The following is a 10,092-nucleotide window of genomic DNA, read 5'->3' on the forward strand; positions in this document are numbered from 1 at the left end:
TAGTGTCCACACGATAACTAGTACCACACCATTCTCTTTGGTTTATGGTGCAGAAGCTATTTTGCCTATTGAGGTAGAATTGCCATCACTAAGGGTCTCTCTAAAAAACATTATCAGAGTAGCACGTTTGCAAGAATTAGAATTCCTAGATGAAAAATGACAAAGCGCTCTGAATCATTTGCAAGGATATCAAAAATTAATGAGAAGAAGCTACAACAAAAGAGTCAACCCACGTTGCTTCAAAATAGGATACATCATTCTTAAAGAAAATCAAAGGAATCTCGCCGAATGCGAAAAACTAGGAAAATTTGAGTGTAACTGGTTAGGTCCTTTTTGATGGACTTGAAACGCATTGAGAGGGGGGGGGGTGAATCAATGACACCAAAAATAAAACTACTTCAAACACTAACCGGTAGATGAACCTAACAAAACTTTTAAACACAATGCATGTAATCCAAAATGATATAACAACATCCATAATACGTAGAACATCCATCATAGCACAAATATTTATATGTGGAAAACCCAAATAGGTAAAAACCATGGTGAGATGGAACTCACAAGTTAGCTATCTGCGTAATAGATAACTGACCAATTAGGGTCTACAAAGTGCTCTGCTAGGAGTGAATCTTTTTAGAGATCCTAAAGCTTGATTAGAAGCTTATACCTTGTGAAAGGTAGTACCCTATTAGGAGTATCCTCGGTGGAGGATTTTTGAATCCAAACTAATGGATCACCTTGTTAGAGGATTTGAACATTGAATCTTGTTAGAGCTTACCTGGTTAGGGGATTTGAATTCTGCTGTGATTGTTAGAAAACAACAAGATTGGTTTGATCTATCTGAGTAGCACAATACTTGCTTGATCAGATCCTTCTAAACATATTCAACACTTCTCTTCTGTATACTCTGCAACTTAACTCTTTTTGACTTTTGCACACAACATATCACCTTCACTCATATAAAATAATTCATTGTGATCTCAATATATAGACATTAAGATTTTATGTCAGCCCAAAGAAATCATAACGCAATTTCCTAGGTGTAGTGTATCTGGTCAAGTGATCATAACTCATCACAAAATTACCGCCAAAAATTGTCGGTGGAATAACTCATCGCACAATCAATGAACATTGGTTGGAACAATCAATACCGGTTGGAGTTAAGTATAAGAACCATTATCTTTGAATCTCTTGATATAATCTCCGCTTGATCTTTATGTTGATGTTGATTAAAGTGTATCCACTGGTTGTCTTCTAAGAATATACCGGTTATCACAAAGTACCAGTTAGAGATAAACCTCTTAGTATAACCTCTAGCACACCGGTAGTAGTATAAACAACTTGAAGTTATACCGGTAGACAATATAAACATATGTGTGTGTATTTGTTTCATCAATGACAACATATGATGAATTCATTACAACCATCATCAAGCCAACAATCTCCCCCTTTGGCATTGATGGCAACACTTAGAAAATTTTACAGTAACACTGCTAAGTGTGCATATAAAACACAATTTACACATATACACATGCTCCCCCTTAATGCATAGATTATACAAAATTTTCAAAACACACACACATACATACATATTTCTACTCCCCCTTTGATAGTAGTGCCAAATTGAAAAAGTAATATATATATATAATTTGTATCAAAGTGTTTAGCATATACAACAACTAAAAAAAATCCGAATCAAGATTCATGGTTAAGCTAGTCTCATGAAAATAACATTAAAGTTCATATTCAACTATGATATAGCATTTTTCCATGTCATTAGCATGTTCTCAGTGTACTCTTTTGTACACATCAGCTATGTATGAAATTCTTCCATCGAATCCAATTTACAGGTTTCTGGAGTTGCTAAGATAGCTTCTGCATTAGAGTAGGCTCTTTGTAGTATGCCCACTTGTGATGTGAGTAGACTCTTGAGTTCCTTTAGAGACCAGAGTTGCTTTGATTTCTCATAATCACAAGTATCCAACTTGTTGTGCAAATCATCTACAAATTTTCCAAAAGAAAATATAGAGTTCTGAAGTGGAACATATGTATTGCATATCCTTTCTACCTATTGCTCTATTTATGTTTGACTTTTTTTCATATCAGAATAACAGAATGAAACATTAGAGGTAGAAGCAAGATATTTTCCTCCTGTTTCAATAGCTTTTTCCAATAAAGCTTTATTATGTGATAGAGCCATTTTGTTAGTATCAATGTCCTTTACAAGTTTATCCCCATACTTCTTCTTGTGACTTTTCTCAGCATAGGTTTGTGCTGCTTCATCAAGTGACTTGATTTGATCAGATGCGTCAACAACCAACTGAGCATGTTTTCTAATAGAGGATGCTAGATGTGCTATATAAGTTTCTGGTAGTAGATTAGATAGAATATCTACTGCATTTTGAATTGTTTTAGCTTCAACCCTTTGCTCTTTAAGTCTCTTCTTATGCGTTCTAGATTGCATAACACTTGTAATTTTCATCATTTCAGATGCGCTCATGCTGTCAACATTGATAGGCCTTGAAATTCCTATTGAATCATCATCATCCTCATTAGTCTACGGAGTGACTAATGGCTTTGCTGATTCAGAGGATGTAACCTTAATGATCGCTTTCTCTATATTTTTCTCTATTTCCTTTTCAGAAGCCCGTGTGACAACAATTTCCATAGACTCCTTTTGAGTTTCTTACAAAACCGGTGGAGATTGGGGTTTCTCTGGTTGTTCAGGTTTTGGTGCATTGACCACTTTTAGTTGAGTTGCTGGTTGCTCAACTAATTTGACCTGTAAATAAGTGATTTTAGGAGGCTCCATATCTGGTGTAGTGTTGTCTCCAGATAGATCAACTATATCTTGAACATCATCAACAACATGAATAATGATGTCATCCTTGATAGGATAGACCTCATCAGCTTGTACAGTCTCTTCTTCATCCATTTCTAGTTGATTGACAATATCTTCCTCATTCTTAGAAGAATGGATGAGCTCTTCCATCTATTTGATTTCACAGACTATTTGATGCGTGTCAATATCAATAACTGCCCTCTTTCCACTAAGTAGCTTCAATCTCTTTGCTTTGAAAGAAAATTTAATTTTGTACTGATCAACTAAAGCACTTATTTCATCCTTAGACAAATTGGGAAAATATTGTATAAATATCTCATCAATAATTTCTTTTTCCAATTTTATAGTGTCCTCATGTGGATATCTCATCAATATTGTACAAAGAATTTGAGTATCCTTTTCAAGATCATGTGGATATCTACTGTAATGATACAAATGAGTGATTACCTATTCAATGATTTGCTTGTTTTCATCTTTAGTGAAGGAATCAAAATGCTCTTTGACATTGTCAAATCTGTTCCTCCCTAATGTCTTCATTGTTCTTTCAAAATGGGTATCAGGCTTGAAAGTTGAGATATCAATAGACACATTTGCCTTTGGCACTTTCTTTATTGACTTTTCTACTCTATTAGTAGCTTTCATCTTCTTAGGTTCTTCTTCAATATTAGTACCCTCAGATTCTGCTTAGAGAATAAGTTTTCAATTTCTTTTCTTTGGTACATTCTCCTTCTTTGTATATACTTTAGGTGCCAGTTCCTTTTTGGTTTGGATACTCTGAGTCACCCTTGTATTCTTCATCACCGGAGGTACTTCATCAGTTTTCTTTTTCTTTCCTTTCCCACTTGTGGTAGGAGAAATACTAGTTTTGGCATGAGCATCCTGGACTAACACAATATCTAGTTTTGCCTTCTTTTTATCTTTAGGAGATGCTAATAGGTTATTAGCATAACCAACCAGTAAGTCATGGTTCACCTCATAACTCATATCTTCCAGTTTTTCTTTTCTTGGCTCAATTGCTTGCATCAAACTAAAATCAGTTGTAATTGTGAAAACAATGTCTTTTGCAAAATGTCTTACCACATCTTCGAGCAATCTCATTCTCATGCTCATTTTCTTCTGAAACTCATTGAAATACTTATTCATAGTAGTAGGAAAATTATTCTTTACATCCTTGATGTTGTTCTTGATTTGTGCGTGTTGTTCACCAAAAGTGATAACCCAAGAACACCTGCAAATCTTTCTATGAAATGGCCAATTTCAGTCTACAAAACACATCAGGGCTTGGACAACATAACATAGGATCCTAATTGATCCTCCTACACTTCAGGTTCTGCTAGACCTAGGGGGGGACACCCTCTTGATGCACTAAATACAACAATTATAGACACGTAACTGCATCAACATTAAGCAGATAGATCATTTCACAAGCTCAACAGGTTAGGAAACATTACAGATTGGCTAGATCTGTATAAACAATAGGATGAAACAGAGCTTGGAAAGAATGGAACACAAACACCCCTAAACATGAAGGGAAAATAGATTTATCTTTTAAAATGTATATCTGAAAACATCCCCAAACTTGCAAGACCAGTGCCTTGTTCATTGGGCAACAGAGTCACAGACATAACTACAAATATGAATCATAGATGCAAGCTTATTTTCCTTAAACAAGATATTCATGCATCAATACCTTATATTAATGCACTATTTGATTCATTCACAATTTTATCAGATCTGGAAATATATTTCATCATTTATGACTGACTATAGAATTTAAAACCTTCCTTGAAGGATACCTACAACAGTCACACAATCTCCTTGAGATGACAAATTTCATCCTCCTTGAGGATTGAATTCATAATAATGAAAAAACATATCACAGAGACAATATCATGGGAAATTTACTCATGCCTGACACAAGTAAGACCTGCAACTAGAAAACAATCTGTCATCCTGCGATGTAGCCTCTATACCCTGAATAGATCCATAGAACTTTACAAGTTTGGGTCAAGAATTTCAGAAAATGGAAGCCATAAAAACTGGAGCACTTCCTCACAGAATTCTGGAACCCTCACAACTGAGAAGAATTCGGAATTAAAAGAGAGAGGGAACCAAATCAAATCTGTAACTGAATTGCCAAGTGTCCCTTCTCTAACTGAATTTCATTCCTGTGAAAACTGCATCCAAAATATCTCACATTTGCCCAAATTAACTTCATAATCGGATTCCTTGCTCCGAGAGCTTTCCGAAAATATATAACACTTTATACCTTGGCCAAAAATTGAGTCCTGGGCGAATTAATTCCCCAATATGCTCAAACATTTAAATTTTTCATTTATTTATATAGTCTAAACTATATAATAAACAATTTTAATTTTAAATTTTTCATCTCCAAATGTGCTCTGATGTCTTGCCACATGGCAGGGTCTGATTGGCTGATGGGGTCTACTGGGCGCCACCTGGGATGACACCTCATCTTCTGCCACTTGACAGCCACATCATCGCTACTGGATTGCTTACTCGTATGCCACGTCATCGCCACTGGATGCCACCTCACCGGGACTCACTTGCTGGAGCACTGACTGTACCCGCCACCTACGTGCCACGTGGACGGCTCTCGTTCACTCTCGCTATTTTGCGGGGTTTAAACTTCGTGCATCTTCCTTTGCGAAATAGCGCAAGCTGTTGATCTCTCTCGAACCTGCTTGCTCTTTAACTCGGCCTTCGTCTGCAAAATTTTGCCTAGCTGCCTCGAGAAACGTGCCTGCGTGGGGTCCACTTTGTCTTTGTCTAGTCAATTCTCCCTTCGCCTCGGGAAATGCGCTCGCACGTGGGCCCGCCTTGGGCGCCCATGCGCATCTTGTGTCAAAAACCTTTAAGGCTTAGACACTATAGTGCTCTGAGTTTTTGTATATAAACACTAAAAACATCCCTCTCCCAGCGCATGTGGGACAAAGCGATTAAGCCTGGGACTTCATTTTGCTTTCCCTGAGTGCTTTCATGGTGATTTTTTGAAGCTTACATTGCTTGGAAGATTAACAATTACTGCAATCACATCTCCTAGAGATGAAAGAGACTTATTGATGTGCTGGGCCTCCTTCAACCGATCTCCTGTTACTTCAGGTTTGTCCACCCTCTCACTTCCAGCAAGATCCACTAAATGTAGGCAGCTATGAAGGGTGCATTCAGATACACAATCTGTGCGTTGTACATGCACAGTCAATACACTGTGAGAATGACTGCTGCGGTCATTGAGGGTGGTAGATCTAACAGTGCGATTCTTTTGGCCAGAATTCATCAAGTCTAAGCCATCAGATGTCGAATTAACTGGCAAAACACTGGCATCTGGTACATTAAATCCGTTGTGTCCATTGTTTCGAATATCTAATTTCTTGTGTGAGGCATCTGTGCCAAGAAGATCTCTCACTTGTTCATTGTATATCTCTATCATTTGAATAGAAACCTCATACTTCGTCAAATGTTTCCTCTTCTGAGATATCTGGAAAAGGTCACTAAGTGCTCGATAATTGACCCCATCTCCTTCTCAGAAGAACCTGTCGGTCCACTCATGGTGTGTGTTTTCCCTGATCCTGTTTGACCATAAGCAAAAATGCAGACATTGTAACCATCCATTACGGATCTGATCAATGGTTGTGTATCTAAGTAAACTTCCTCTTGTGTTGCAGATGGCCCAAAAACTTTATTAAAATTGAACATCTTTGCCGCATCCTTCCCAGTCTTTGATGTATTGACTATGAGAAGTGACCCATCTTCCCCAGGAAATTTCACTGTGCTTTGCAAACCAGAATTGCCTACATGAGATGGTTTGACCCTGCAGTATACTCTTATTTTGCCTTTGAGGTCTTGTAGGGCATTATAAAGGTTCTTATTTTCTTCGACAACTCTATGATATCCAGAAGCAGGAATGGAAAGGCGTTGGACCTCATTCCCTAGTAATTCCCATTGCTTTTGGTGTCTGGCTTGCATTAATTGTAACTCTTCCTTTGATCTTTGTAATAAAACTCTCATATCCTGCCAATGTGCCTTTGCCATACTCCACCTTCTATTCCACGCAGGGAGATATTCAAGGCTCGGCTACACTCCATAAAGCACATTTAAAAGCGAAAACAAAATATCTGCAGGTTTATAAATGCCTTTCCTCGTTAGGATCCCTCCATACGAGATAAGTTAGAATCTTCCAAAATGAATTTTTGGGCCCATTCCACCAGGTTCTTGTTCTCTTCAACTGCTGGTCTAGCAGTGATAATTTCAAGCAGCAACACACCGTAACTATATACATCGCTCTTTTCTGTTAATTCCTGGGTAACAAGGTATTCTGGGTCCATATATCTTGGAGTCCCACGAACATCTGTATCAATTGGCTCAAATTTACTAGAACCACTTTGCGAAGCATGAGCAAGGCCAAAATCAGACACCTTTGCAACGAAATTCTCATCCAACAAAATGTTACTGGATTTGATGTCTCTATGACATAAAGGAGGATCATGGTAACAATGCAGATACTCCAAAGCTGCAGCCACATCTATCACAATTTGAAGTCTGATCCGCCAGCTCAATGGAGCTTTTGTGGGAGCATGAAGATGCTCTTTTAAACCTCCGTTTTCCATGTATTCATAGATAAGGAACTTTCATATCGCTCTGCACAGAATCCCACCAGCGTGACCAGATGGCGATGATGTAACCGACCCAATAGTTCCATCTCTTTACAGAACTCATCTTGTTGAGCAATTGTGTTCATCCGCTTCACAGCAGCAACAAGCCCATCATTGAATCGAGCTTTATAAACAGTGCCAAATCCACCCCTGCCGATAATTGTACTGAAATCACCAGTTGCCTTTCTTATCTCCTTGCGGCTAAAGCGTTTAAAGTTGGATGATGGGCCATTTCTCCAATCGTGCAATTTATCACATGTATTCAATGCCAGAGTTTTATTCCAATGAGATGGATTAGTATCCTTAGATTTCTTCAACTCTTTTCTTTTTGAAAGTAAGGCTATTATATGGATCCCCCATCTCTCCATCGCTTGTAACCTCACTATGTCTAACAGCATCAATCTAATCAATCAAGATATCAATTGGAACATCTACACCATATCTTTTAACAGCCAAAGACACTTCCTCTCCAGCATACCCCATTTCCAATAAGCGGGTTTTGAGATTAATTTCCTTTTTAGTACTACCTTCTCCTAGGGAGATTGGGGTTTCAGTCCTCCATAGATAACATTTTCTGGGAGGTTGGACATACATCACACATCCAAAAGCCTTAGAGATAGAACCATGTCTTCCTTAAACTTATATAGAGTTTGACATAGATGATGTATTCCTCTTGCATGAACTTTTATCATCTTCTCTTTTAGCAATGAAGGGCTATCACGTATGGCATGAGACTGAAAACAACCAGCCATGAAGTTTGAGCTTTGCAGCATTATGACCATTGCATCTTTGTTGGGGCGGACACTTGACCCATTTTCAAGTTGCGCCTCACTCTCAAAACAATGCATATCATATTTAGAAAGAAAGCTTGAGTGATAGTGCCATATCATTCCTTCAAGCTACTTCAACAATCCCAACTTTATTGCTCCCAAAATCAGACACAGTGATACATTGGTAAATTTGATATCTCTCTGAATTTTTTTTCGGTTCAAAACTGGAATGCAAGATACGCACCATCAATCCATTAATGACCAATAAATTGAAGTCACCTCTCACCATCCCACTGGCGAATTGCAGTCGAGCCAGGTCGGACCCGAAGTGAGTCCGACCAAAAAAAATTTCGTTTTCATGCCACTGACCCCTGGAATGCTTCACGGACCTCAAACATACCTCTGGAAATGGTCGGCATCGTTTTCGGATCATTAATCCGCATTTTACAACCTTCAGGCAATTACGCCACAATTTTCGCATTTAATCGCGAAGACGTAATTTTCAAACCTATCAAAACACCTTTCTGGAGCTCGCCATCTGACAGGCATGTACTTTGATATACAAGGATGACATTTACCAAACGGTTTCTCAAGACGAGTCCCGAGCGAAGAGATATTAATTTCCGAAAATGGCCAACTGGCTTTGTCAACACTGCAGACCTGATGAAGTCAATGTCCTGGCAACACATGATGCCTTTCTCAAAAATATCAAACGACCTCCGTAGGCTCTCAAATTTGAAACATAGGTACCTTTAAGTACATATTAAATCTTTGAATTCTCAGTTTGATCACCTGACTGACAGGATGCAAACGGCATGCCCACCAAAACGGCTACATTAATTGATCTAACACTGGAAGTGCGGATAACTGAAAATGATGGCAAAATGAGCTCTTATGAAAACCGATCAAATGGATTGATAAAGGCTTGAAATTTGAAATGCAGCTCATCATTTATACCAACATCAGCCCGGAACAAACATTATGGCATGACGCTTACTAAGGCAACTTTTACACTTATGCGAAACAGAGCTCCGACTAGCTGTCGAAACAGGGACTTGCCAAAACATAGAAACTGCAAACGGAATCGGCTTCAAAAACTGAGCAAATGGATTCATTAAGACTTGAAAATTTGTGAGCTCACTTGTATTTATGCATAGAATCGAATCCATTTTGAATTTCTTTATGACGATCAACAGGGCAAAAGATGTAATCGCTCAAAGTAGGCTACTCAATAAAATCTGCATTTGTGCCTAAAATGCACTTCCAGCTCACCCCTCAAAATGGGTACCTCGTAAACTTATCCAAATTGAATTTTGAAAGTTGCACATCACTGAATAGGCCAAATGAAAGGTGTGGGGCATGAATCCCGAGCCTTACCCTTTGAAAATCAACCGGCTCTACTCTGCCCTCTCGCAAACTAAGCCATTCAAACTGACTTATTTAGGTGCCTTTCCATCATACTGAACAAAATTTTGAAATAGGCCTACAAGATTTGACTCAATTTTAAATACTCCCAACAGTGCGGATACTACTAGGTCCTTTGACCATTCAATATCACCTATTCCGAGTAGAAAATTTTGAAAATGACAGAATAACTCGACCAATAGCTATCCATACTTGAACTTTAGACTATTGTCCTTCTTGCCAGATTCCAGATTTAGAAACCTCCTAATAGCCTCACAAAGATCATAATCTGCATTTTCAACTATCATTCTATGAGCTGTATGGATTGCTAAAGATAAAATAGTATTTAGTCTATTGGAGTAAAATACCCGATAGCGTATAACCATAGTTGCTAGTTTCACTG

The 10,092-nt window shown here is 38.2% G+C and overlaps 1 pseudogene; it reads right to left on the minus strand.

Annotated features, from left to right (window-relative positions):
• Positions 1-5,840: 5,840 nt before the first annotated feature.
• LOC131049893 (kinesin-like protein KIN-14F) lies at positions 5,841-7,883 on the minus strand (annotated as a pseudogene).
• Between the last annotated feature and the right edge of the window lie 2,209 nt (positions 7,884-10,092).

This window comes from Cryptomeria japonica, chromosome 2 (genome assembly GCF_030272615.1).
Source record: "Cryptomeria japonica chromosome 2, Sugi_1.0, whole genome shotgun sequence".
In the NCBI taxonomy this organism is placed as follows: Eukaryota; Viridiplantae; Streptophyta; class Pinopsida; order Cupressales; family Cupressaceae; genus Cryptomeria; species Cryptomeria japonica.